Source organism: Macaca thibetana, chromosome 3, assembly GCF_024542745.1.
Source record: "Macaca thibetana thibetana isolate TM-01 chromosome 3, ASM2454274v1, whole genome shotgun sequence".
NCBI lineage: Eukaryota > Metazoa > Chordata > Mammalia > Primates > Cercopithecidae > Macaca > Macaca thibetana.
In genome coordinates this window covers 182,208,661-182,221,265 of record NC_065580.1, presented here as the reverse complement: position 1 = coordinate 182,221,265, position 12,605 = coordinate 182,208,661, and the positions used below count along the sequence as shown (strand labels likewise).

Here is a 12,605-nt window from a genome sequence, read left to right as displayed (position 1 = left end):
GAATGAAGAAGATCTAAATAAAATGCATAAGCTCTGAAAAGTCAATTCTTTAAAGATATCAAATTAAAAAAAAAAGTTAATTGTATTAATGTTTCCCATAGTAACAGTCACTAGTGAGAAGGACAAATTGGTTTACGGCAATTAATTCCAACTAAGACAACTTACCCACACTATAAATTGATCTTTGTTTCACCAGTATCATGTTCCTACTAAAAATCTGGTGTGAAAGTTTAAACACATTTTACAAAGACTTATTTCTTAAATTTTAAAAAATGACTTTGAGGAATATTTTATGAAGTTGGAAAGGCATTTCATGTACACAATTAGCCTACTTTACCAACCTTGTAACCCAACTCATCAGTACTGGCCCTTTTTTAAAAACAATTTTATATACATACTTTATGTCTGACATGAAAGTTTTAAACTCAAGACATCTATTCTACTAAAATAGTTGTCAAAAATTTAATCAAACTAGAAAAAAAGTACAGTAGAGAACTCTTCCTAGTGGAAAATCGTGACATATAACAATAAAAATTCTGTTAGAGAAAATAGTATATTCAAGTGTTTAAGCTAAATTGATTTACAGTCATTCAGTTAACACTACCCAAGATATTCCCTGTTTTGGTATCAGCAATTTCTATCAAAATTAGCTAATAAATACTAGACACTGAGATAAACAGCACAGAAAGTACATAAAGTCCTATAAAATATAATAAAGGGTGAATTAATTTTGTTAGTTACTCCATATGATGATTGTATCTCTTTCAAAAGAAGGAGCTAACAAAAGGGCAAGAGAAACATGGCCTAAGACACTAAAAGGTTTTTGAAACACTTCATTCTTTATTTAGTTTGCAATATTCAATTAATTACATCCTTTTTCCTCCCAACCATTATCTTTGAGCTTTCAGTCAAAAAAAATTACTATACTTACAAATATAACATGAGTGTTTTGCAGGGTATGACAAACTATAGTAAAAACCTCATAAAACATTAGTTTAGAATCCTCAACTTGTCAAATACTCATCTCCTGAGATATACCAGATCCTCCTTTTGGAGAGACAGTCCACTGGGTTAATGAAAGGCTTATTGAAAAGACATTCTATACTTTGACTCAACATCTCCCAAGCTTATTTGACCATGGTCTGCTCGTTCAAAAGGAAAACCTATTTAAAATAACACATTTTAGAAAAAACACATTTGACATAATCATCTTTAAAATCTAAAAACATTTAAAAATATGTGAAAGGAATATAGAAAATCACTACTAGCAATTTGTTTTTATAAATTTTTAGTTTTCAAAGTTGTTCACCATACATTATAATGTCTTTTTTTTTTTTTTTTTTTTTTTTTTGAGACAGAGTCTTTCTCTGTCGCCCAGGCTGGAGTACAGTGGCACAATCTTGGCTCACTGCAACCCCAACTGCTGAGTTAAGCGATTCTCCTGCCTCAGCCTCCTGAGTAACTGGGACTACAGGTGCGCGCCACCATGCCTGGCTAATATTTGTATTTTTAGTAGAGTCAGGGTTTCACCATATTGGTCAGGCTGGTCTTGAACTCCTGACCTCATGATCTGCCCACCTCAGCCTCCCAAAGTGCGGGGATTACAGGCATGAGTCACCATGCCTGGCCGTCTTTATTTTTTAATTTGGAAGAAAAACCTAAATTTGACAACTTTCTAAGAACTCATTGGCTGTGTATATTTACCAGATGGCTACCTATAATTTACTCATCCTACTCTTAGTTGGATCCAGTGAGCACTGCTTATCCTTCTGGTTACGTGGTAAAACAAAGGTGTTGAAAATTAAGAACAACAACAAACCAATTATATCTTGGGGGGGGTGGTCACAGGAATATGCATGATTATAATGTTAATTTTAACAAAATTAGAAGTTCGGAAGTGGGGTTCAATATCAACTGTTTCATCAAATGTAAAAGCAGATTTCAGACTACCAACCAGTGATTAACACATAATTATATCTGAGTAACAATTTTAGTATTTACAAATAATTGCCCCGTTGATTTTAAATTCCAATTTAGAGGTGAAACAATATATGAATATATGAAAAGTGACTTGCAACCAAATAATTATTAGTAATTTTATGCAGTCTTTTAAAAAATAATGTTTTAAAGATTTTCTTGATGAAATTACAAGAAAAGCTAAGCATTTAAGTGGGTGATTAAAATAACTTCATTACTAGGTTTTCTGAACATTATCAGAATAGTGAAGACAAAGCAGTTAGGATTATCCTTGTGACAACCATATGAGGCCTACAGGTAAAGAGCAAATTTGGCTCAAAGTTGCCGTTCCATTTTGGAAACACTGTGGTCAGCTAAAACATGGTGAATTTCAGCACACTGTATCTGCTCTCTCTCTCTGACTAGTTTTTCAGTTAGCTAGATGAAACTGAACTATTCACAACTGATTATGAGCACAATAATCAATCATTATGCCTTCATCTAGTTCACTTGGATTTCTCCTTCCCAGAAATAAGCAGCATAAGGTCCAAGAGCTTAAGACATGACAAATTCATTTAGGTTGTAGCTATACTAGAAAACAGGAGTGTTAATCCAAGTAGAATTAACCACTCACTCATCGTCTTTTTTGTTGCTCTGCCCACCTACTTGTGTTAATTTAATCCAATTACTTTATCATTTCTCAGAAATGCTAATAATGCTCTTTCTTTTGTAAGAGGAATTTTACATAATTCCAAAAGTAATCACTGGCCTCTACTATAATAAACACACAATAATCAAACATGCTTTCTATCTTTCCTCGAAACAGTAATTAACTTTTTATCTGAAATCAGGGATTGCTGTTTTAGGATTTGTATTAACTGTCCATTTTCTCTGGTTTTTGATCAATCAAATTAAGTATTATCAACAAAAATACTATTTCTTCTTTCAAGCTTCCCAGTTCCTCTCTCTAGAAGTAATCTACACATTGAATTCTCAAGAATATTTTTCTCCATTTCTCTTACGGCATTTAACCTCTTTTACTGTTTGATTACATTATTTATCTACATTTATTCTTTCCATATAAGTTCCTTAAAGGAAGGACTGTACCTCATTCATTTTTTAAACCACATTGCCTGATGAAATAACTTGCACAGATGAAGCACATAATACACATTTTGAATTAGAAGCTAATTTATAACTGAGAAAGAATTGTCTGAAATATATTAAAGTCATAATGATTAAGCCTTAAGAACTCAGGAAAAAAATATTCTCACCGTCTGTCTCCAAGCTCTGAGCCTCTGCTTTCTGAGAAAGAAAACTGAGAAGGCTGTTGAAAAGTAGCCCTGATGTCATCCGGAGTCTTCAGATTCCCCGTCCTCCTTCAGTCAAGTATGCATCTTAACAAGAGGGAAAAGATAGTTTGGCATCTATTCCAAACCAGATTCTGGAACACCTTTTTGATGAAGTTCAACTTAGCCCATTACCTTTTATTGTTCAAGTTCGATGCAAAAGTAGTCATTTGACAGAAAATATCAATTGTTTATGAATGCTGGTTCATTAACAGAAAGCAACAGATCTTTGCTTTCCAGATAATAATTGATAAAAGTAACTGCTTCAACAAAATAAGCTGTGAAAAAGGTTTATAGTTGCTAGGATGTGTTTATTACCCTTGGTTAATTTCAAATTTCTTAGCGTGCTGTGCTAAATTAATTTACGTACAAAAAATTATAAATCCTCCTAAAGATGCATTTCTAAAAAAAAAAAAAGAAAGAAAGAAAGAAAAGAAAAGAGTAGCTATAGTTTTTCTTTTTTTTTTTTTTTTTTTTTTTTTTTTTTTTTTTTTTTTTTTTTTGACACGGAGTCTCGCTCTGTCTCCCAGGCTGGAGTGCAATGGCCAGATCTCAGCTCACTGCAAGCTCCGCCTCCGGGGTTTACGCCATTCTCCTGCCTCAGTCTCCCCAGTAGCTAGGACTGCAGGCACCCGCCACCTCACCCGGCTAGTTTTTTGTATTTTTTAGTAGAGACGGGGTTTCACCAGGTTAGCCAGGATGGTCTATAGTTTTTCTTATATGGAACTTTTTCAGTTTCGAAACACCAAGTATGTAATCTTTGCAGCAAAAAAATTGGCAATAAATATCAAATGCCCTATATCCATAAAAAGATTTACACAACATGTCTACAGCAGATTGATTTTTAATAGTCAAAAACTGGAAACAACTGGAATGCCCATCATCAACAGGTGAATGATCATATGGTATATCCATACAATATAATTTTACTGCTCAGTATCAAAACAGAATACACACACACATATGGAAAATAAACATGGATGAATCTCAAAATAATTACCCTGAGTGCAAGAAGCCAGACAAAAAGAAACATATTTTGTGTGATTCCATTTGGGTGAAATTCCAGAAAATGCAAATTCATCTATTGTGAAAGATAATAGATCAGTGGGGTTGCCTGGGGGTGAAGGATGCCAAAGGGAGGGATTACAAAGAAATGTTATCCTAATTGTGATGATGGTTTCACAGGTGTACACATATGTCAAAACTTGTCAAATTATATCTTAAATATGTGCAGTTTATTATTCATCAACTATACCTCGATAAAACTGTAACAAAAATTAAATGCCTTAACATGTTACATGTCCCTCGATGCAGCAATCCCATGTCTAAGATTTCTCCTAAATTTAAAAAATCATGGAAGATAGGTGTAAATATTTAGCCGTAAGGATGTTCAAAATACATACTATTATATTTGTGCAGTGCATTGTATACAGCCATAAAATGTCAAAATGAAAAAATTAGAAATAGTTAAATAAACTACAGTATATTACATCACGGAATATTATGTAGTCATTAAAGTATTATACAAGAAAATTAAATTATATGAAATTATATACTATATTAACTGAAAAAAACAGGAAACAACATTATTTCAGCATAACTGAATTTTTGTTTTAAACAAAAGTAAATGCAGTTATTATTTCTGCATTTAGAGGTAATTATTATTTTTTCTTTTTGATTTGTATTTTCTAATTTCTCTACAGTAAATATGTACATATTACTTTTCTAACAAACACCACAAATAAAATGATGCAAATAGGAAAAAACTAAAAGTGTCCACTCCCTAACACAAGTACAAAACTCCTGAGAGGCAGTACACATTACAGATGTAATTCTGAGCTATCGCACGGCCACCAGCGGCACCCTACCAAACAGCTGTGGGAAAGAGACAGGTCTGACACATAAAAGGGAGCATCACTAAGTGAGTAATGCTTTACCAGTTACAAAATGCTATCATGGACATGACTGTATTTGATCTTCACAACTCAGTGAAATCAGCAGAGATTCCATTTTACAGAGGAGCAACGGATGGTGAGCGGGGCTGGTTAAGTCATATGCCCCGAATTATAGACCTTGGACTCAATCAAACTTTGACTATAAATTCAGATAGGAATTGTACGAAGAGTTGGAAACAATCACTTGCCCTGATTATATATACCTAGAAGGATGTTGATCACACATCAACTTAACAATAGCCATATTTGCAATTACATGAGTACTCTTATTAGAACATGGTAGGGACCTTGGGAATTTCTTAAGTCTCCCATCCCCAATCTCTGAAGCAATACTCAAGACACGCCCATCTTCCCGTTATCAACATTATCTACCAATTCACTGAAATTCCAGTAGAATTTAATTGTTCAGTTTTCAATTACCTTTTTTCCTTCTTGACAAAAAGATTATAATCTTTTATTTTACAGTTGGAACAATAAAGTAACCATAACTATATTTAAGAAAGCTGGCCGGGCATGGTGGCTCACGCCTGTAATCCCAGCACTTTGGGAGGCTGAGGCGGGCGGATCACGAGGTCAGGAGATCAAGACCATCCTGGCTAACACGGTGAAACCCCCATCTCTACTAAAAATACAAAAAATTAGCTGGGCATAGTGGCAGACGCCTGTAGTACCAGCTACTCTGGAGGCTGAGGCAGGAGAATGGCGTGAACCCGGGAGGTGGAGCTTGCAGTGAGTCAAGATTGCGCCACTGCACTCCAGCGTGGGTAACAGAGTAAGACTCTGACTCGGGGGGGGAAAAATAAAGAAAGAAAGGAAAGAAAGAAAGGAAAGGGGAGAGAGAGAGAGAGAGAGAGAGAGAGAGAGAAGAAGGAAGGAAGGAAGGAAGGAAGGAAGGAAGGAAGGAAGGAAGGAAGGAAGGAAGGAAGGAAGGAAGGAAGGAAGGAAGGAAGGAAGGAAGGAGGGAAGGAAGGAAGGAAGGGAGGGAAAGAAAGGAAGAAGGAAAGGAAAGGAAAGGAAGGGAAAGAAAGGAAGAAAGAAAGAGAAAGAAAGACAGACAGACAGACAGAAAGAAAAAGAAAGAAAGAAAGAAAGAAAGAAAGAAAGAAAGAAAGAAAGAAAGAAAGAAAGAAAGAATAAAAAAGAATGCTGCAAATAGTAATCTCCAAATTGATTACTGGATCTTTATTAAAATATGAACTTGTGAGCTAAATCTTTTTTTGGTCTAGGTTCATAGATATGAAACCCTACAAACTGGCATATTATATAAAGAAAACTACCAACTCCTGAGAAGAGTAAAAGAAAATACCTTTAGAGGAACATTATTATTATCATTATTATTTTTATTTTTAGAGATGAGGATCTCGCTATGTTGCCCAGGCTGGTCTCAAACTCCTGGGTTCAAATGATCCTCCCAACTGAGCCTCCCAAGTAGCTAAGTGCACCACAGTGCCCACTTAGAGGAACATTATTAATGAACTGGTCATTATCTGTTGATGACACCATAAGGCATCCTTACAGCTCCTACTCTTACCAACACTCCCAGAACTAAAAGACTTAACAGGTAATGTTAACTATAGTTTACTGAGCAATTACTATGTCTCAAACATAACAATCAGCCTTTTACAGACATAATCTTTAAAAAACACTATAAGGTGATTATTATTATCCCCAGTTTGTAGATGAGGAAGCTGGGTTTAAGTTACCCCAACTCAGAAAGCCAATAAGGGGCAGAGGTGGAATGCAAATCCTAGTATTTTGGAAAAAGACAGGGCCTTGGCAGTTCTCTGGAACATGAATTCTGATTTTTCTCTACTACTGTTCATCTACAATGGTCTCAATTCAGGTACTGCAAAACACTTGGCACTAGCATATCAACTTAATGAGCCTACATTTTCCATGTAAAAAGTTAAAAGTATTCCAAGCCCACAATTTGTATTTGATATTTTGTCACATTCTAGAATTGTTTATGTTAATGGTTGGTCTCTACTAAAACATTATTATACTCCTCCTTTTGAAACAAATATACTACCACACAAAAGATAAATCAAAAGAATATTTAAATAAAACCAACAAAGTTAACACAAAATAAACTACTGTAACATTAATACTTAAAGTTTTCCTATATTAATAAGTGGGTAAACTAGCCTTCAGTTCAAGTCAGTGAAACTGAATATGCCAGATGTGTTTTGAATCATGACAAAAGAAGCATGTCTAATTAATAAGAAAATGTTAAATAACTTCATCATATTATGAAATATTATACAATCTTTAAAATGCATGTTTTCAAACACATCTATTTTTTTTAATAATGTGGTAAAATTATCAGAATACAATGCTAAGAAAGCAAGATACTATTCATCTGAGTTGAACAAACTGCCAAACAAATTAGAAAGGCAGACGCTACGCTAGGTGCTGGAATTACAACATGAATAAGACAAACACAGTTCCCATGGGAAAGAGACAAGAAGGAAACAGAAAATAAAATAATTGAAGATTTCAAACAAAGCAAGAGGTAGAGAGGAAGCTACTTTACATAAAGTGATAAGGAAAAGCAAAAGCTTCTCTGAGAAAATGACATTTAAGCTGAGAAGGTCCTAGTCATACAAAGAATAAAGTGAAGATAATTTCCAATAAAAGCAATAGCGTATGCAAAGGACGTGCCTGCTCAAGGAACTGAGAGATGACCAAAGTAGGTAGTAATGAGCAAGGAGAAAAATGGTAACAAATTAGGTCAGAGATATGAGCATAAAGTACGATCTCAAATTTGTTTTTTAATGTGTTACCCCACACACATATACACACACCATACTGAAGGGACAGAGAACACAATGTTAACAGTGATAATTCTAGATGGTAGGAAAAGGAGTTGGGGTTATTTTCCCTTAATATTTCCACATGCTCCAAAATAGGCTGCATAAACATTACAATGAGAAAAAATATGGCTAGAACTTCCAGTCCAGTGTTGAATAGAAGCGATGATGGCAAACATTCATGCTTTGTCCCCATTTTACGGAGAAAAAAAATCCATCTTCCACGATTAATTATTATACCGCTATAGTATAATACAGCGGTTATTCCCTCCTCCCTGTGTGTAGTTTTTGAGTTTTGTTTGTTTGCTTTTATCACTGATGTGTTGGATCCTGTCAAATGATTTTTCTGTATCTATCGAGATAATCATGTGAGTTTTTACTCTTTTATGTGGGTTTTTGGTCCTTTATTCTATTAATAATATACATTTTATTAATTGTTTCAGTGTTAAAACAATCTTTCCTTTCTAAGATAACTGCCTACAACTAATCTATCATACTAATGGTGAAAGACTAAATCCTTTCCCCACCTAAGATCTGAAGAAGACAAGGATATCTGATGTCTACTCAGTGCAACAAATATAAAGACAGATAGATTGAAAAAGAAGTTAAAATTATCCTTATATGCAGGTAACATGATCTTGCTTGTCAAAATTCTAAGGACTCTACAAGAAGCCCACAATAATTAATAAAAAAAGGTTTAGAAAGGTTTATGATAAGATCCACAATCAACTGCATTTCTTTTTTTTTTTTTTTTTTTTTTTTTTTTGAGACAGAATCTTGCTCTGTCGCCCTGCCTCAGCCTCCCAAGTAGCTGGGATTACAGGCATGTACCACCATGCCTGGCTAATTTTGTATTTTTAGTAGAGATGGGATTGCACTATGTTGGTTAGGCTGATCTCGAACTCCTGACCTCAGGTGACCACCCACGTCGACCTCCCAAAGTGCTGGGATGACAGGCATAAGCCACCACACCTGGCCATTAAATTTATTCTTAAGCTTTATTCTTTTTGTTACTCTTTTGACTGAATGGAATTTATTTTTGGATGGTTTGTTGCCAGTATATAAGAAATGCAGCCGGGCGCGGGGGCTCACGCCTGTAATCCCAGCACTTTGGGAAGCAGACGCAGGAGTAAAACATGTGCACTCAAAACTACAAAACACTGTTGAGGGAAATTAAAGAAGACTTGTTTATTGGAACGAAGATTCAGTTGATTGAAAGATTCAGTATTACTAAGACATCAATTCTCCCTACATTGATCTACCTAAATGCCATCGTAATCTTTTTCTAGAAATTGGTCCTAAAATATATATGAAAGTATAAAATACCAATAAAATTGAAACAACTATGAAAAAGTATGAAGCTGCAGGACTTAAACTTATCTAATCTCAAAGCATGCTATAAAGCTATATGGTAACCAATAGTGTTGATCCTGGCATAAAGATACACATATAGGTAATGGAACAGAATAGAATCCAGAATAAACTCCCATTCATAGTAATTTAATTTTTGACAAATATGCCACTGCAATTAAAATAATAGTCTTTTTAATACATGGTGCTGGTACAGCTAGATGTCCATATGTGAAAACAAATAAATAAGGGTAAACCTGTATCTCTCAACATACAAAAATAACAACTCAAAATGGATTAGAGCCTGAATTGTAAAAATTAAAACAGAACTTCTAGAAGAAGGAATAGGATAAATTCTTATGAACTTAAGTTACAGAAAGATTCCTTAAATAGGACAACAAAAGCACAATCCATTTCAAACAATGAAAAACGGAATGTCATCAAATTGAAAGACCATCCACAGAATGGAAGAAAATATTTGCAAATCATATAATTGATGAAGTACAGTATACAGCATATACTAAAACCCTTTGAAGTCAGCAATAAGATAAACTGACCAAATTTTTTTTAATGGACTAAAGATTTAAAGGTACTTCACCCAAGAAGACATGAATGTTTAGTAAACACATAGAAAGATGCTCATTGTTATCCGTCAAAGACATGAAATATTAGTAAAATCAGAATGAGATCACATGTCACACTCACTAGAATAGTTACATTTAAAAAAAAAAAAAGACTGAAAAAACTCGAAGGTTGCGGAGGACAGGAAGAAACTGAAACCCTCCTCCATTGCTGGTGAGAATGTAAAAACGGCATAACCACTTGAAAAACAGTTTGGTGGTTTTTTCACAAGTTAAACATACATGAATGTATACCTTTGCAATGACTGACTAATTTTACACTGGAGTACCTAACCAAGAGAAATGAAAATATATGTACACAAAAAATCTGTCTACAAATGGCGATATGGGCATCAATCATAATAGCCAAAAACTGTAAACAAACCAAATACCCACCCACTGGTAAAGGCAAGCATAAAGCGGGAACCAACAAAAAAGGGAATGAACTAATGATTCATGGAACCAAGGATGAACCTCAGAAACTTAATAGTGAAAGAAGCTAAATACAAAAGATATCTATATTGTATGATTCCAAAAAGATATCTATATTGTATGATTCCGTTTACATACGAAATGTCTTAAAAAGCTGAATTGTATGTAGAGAAAGCAGATCACCTCCTGGGGCAGGAGAAGACGCAGAGATTGGAAGTGGGAGTGAAGGACTCTGTGGACACATGAAAATGTCCTAGCGCCGGACTGTGGTGATGGTTGCAACATCTGAGTGCATTGACTCAAAACCTTCAAACTGAACACTTACAGTGGATGAATTGCTTGATACATGTAAATTGTACCGAAATAAAGTCATGAAAAATAAAAACAACATATTACATACAAAATCATAAATTGATTTAAAATGAGTCTAATGTACTGACAAAGGTCTAATATCCAGAGTTTACAAAGAGTTTAAACAAATTTACAAGAAAAAAAAAAACATTAAAAGATGGGCAAAGATATGAACAGACAGTTCTAAAAAGAAGACATTCATGCGGCCAGCAAATATATATATATATTTTTTTTATATAAAATTTTTATATATATTTATATACATATATATAAAAGCTCAACATCACTGATCATTAGAGAAATGCAAATCAAAACCATAATGAGATACCATCTCATGCCTGTCAGAATGGTGATTATTAAAAAGTCAGAAAACAACAGATGATGACAAGGCTGTGGAGAAAAAAGAATACTTTACATTGCTGGTGGAGTGTAAATTAGTTTAACCACTGTGGAAGACAGTGTGGCAACTCCTCCAAGACCTAGAGGCAGAAATACCATTTGACCCAGCAATCCCATTACTGGGTATACACCCAAAGGATTACAAATCATTCTATTATCAAGACACATGCACGTGTATGTTCACTGCAGCACTATTCACGACAGCCACGACATGGAATCAACCCAAATGCCCATCAGTGATAGACTGGATAAAGAAAATGAGGTACATATATACCATGGAATACTATGCAGCTATAAAAAGGAATGAGATCATGTCCTTTGCAGGGACATGGATAGAAGCCATTGTCCTCAGCAAGCTAATGCAGGAACAGAAAACCAAGTACTGCATGTTGTCACTTAAAAGTGGGAGCTGAATGATGAGAATACAGGGATACACTTCTGGGGAACATTACACACTGGGCCTGTTGGGTGGGAGCTGCGAGGGGAGGGAAAGCATCAGGAAGAATAGCTAATGGATGCTGGGCTTAACATCTAAGTGACGGGTTGATCTGTGCAGCAAACCGCATGGCACACGTTTACCTATGTAAAAAAACCAGCGCATCCTGCACATGTGCCCCAGAACTTACAAGTTGAAGAAAAAAATGAGTCTGATGTAAAATATGTTGCCACTTCTCTCATTAAATAACAATCATACTTTAAGATAAACCTAATGTATTACAATTACTCTTTGGAGAAAACAAAAGTAGAATTAAGATGACTATTCACCTTCTTCATACACTTCTGGTGGGAATGTAGAATGCGGTGTAGCCATTCAGGGGAACAGATAGTTCCCTAAAAAGCAACATCAAGTTACTACCTGACCCAGGAATTCCACTCCTATGTATATACAGAAGGGAAACAACCTAATGTCCATCAACTGATAAGCAGATAAAATGTGATAAATCCATACTAGGAAATATTATTTAGTCACAAAAAGGAAGGAAGTGCTGACACATGCTAAAACATAGACAAACTTTATTATGCTGAGTGAAAGAAGCCAATCACTAAAAATCACATGTGATCCCATTTCTGTGGAATGTACAGAAGAGGCAAATTAATCTAGACAGAAAGATCAGCATTATCCAGGGCTGGGGTGGGAAAGGATGGAAATGGAGAGTGACAGCTAACAGGGGTGGGGCTCCTCTTAAGATCACGAAATTGTGAAAAAAGACTGTGGTGTTGGTTACACACCTATATGAACATAAAAACTGCGGAACTGAACACTTTAAACAGGTGAATTTGTGGTATGTAAATTATATCTCAATAAAGCTGTAAAAATGACTATTCACCTGATATTTATTACAACATCAAAAGTAATTTCAGGGTAAAAACCTAGATCTCTAA

At 34.8% G+C, this 12,605-nt stretch overlaps 1 protein-coding gene across 12 annotated transcripts in view; it reads right to left on the bottom strand.

Moving 5' to 3' along the window:
• The window catches only part of NRIP1 (nuclear receptor interacting protein 1), a 212,059-nt gene that overhangs the window by 157,942 nt on the left and 41,512 nt on the right, over positions 1-12,605 (bottom strand). For 7 of the 12 annotated variants that reach the window (XR_007723869.1, XR_007723870.1, XR_007723868.1 and 4 more), the window contains one exon: positions 3,231-3,353. The exons of 3 other annotated variants lie outside the window; for them this stretch is intronic. The gene's annotated coding sequence lies outside the window, so the exon portion shown is untranslated. Of the gene's footprint in view, positions 1-3,230; positions 3,354-4,305; positions 4,643-12,605 lie in introns of all 12 variants that reach the window. 2 more of the 12 variants (XM_050782355.1, XM_050782353.1) reach the window with 2 other exon arrangements.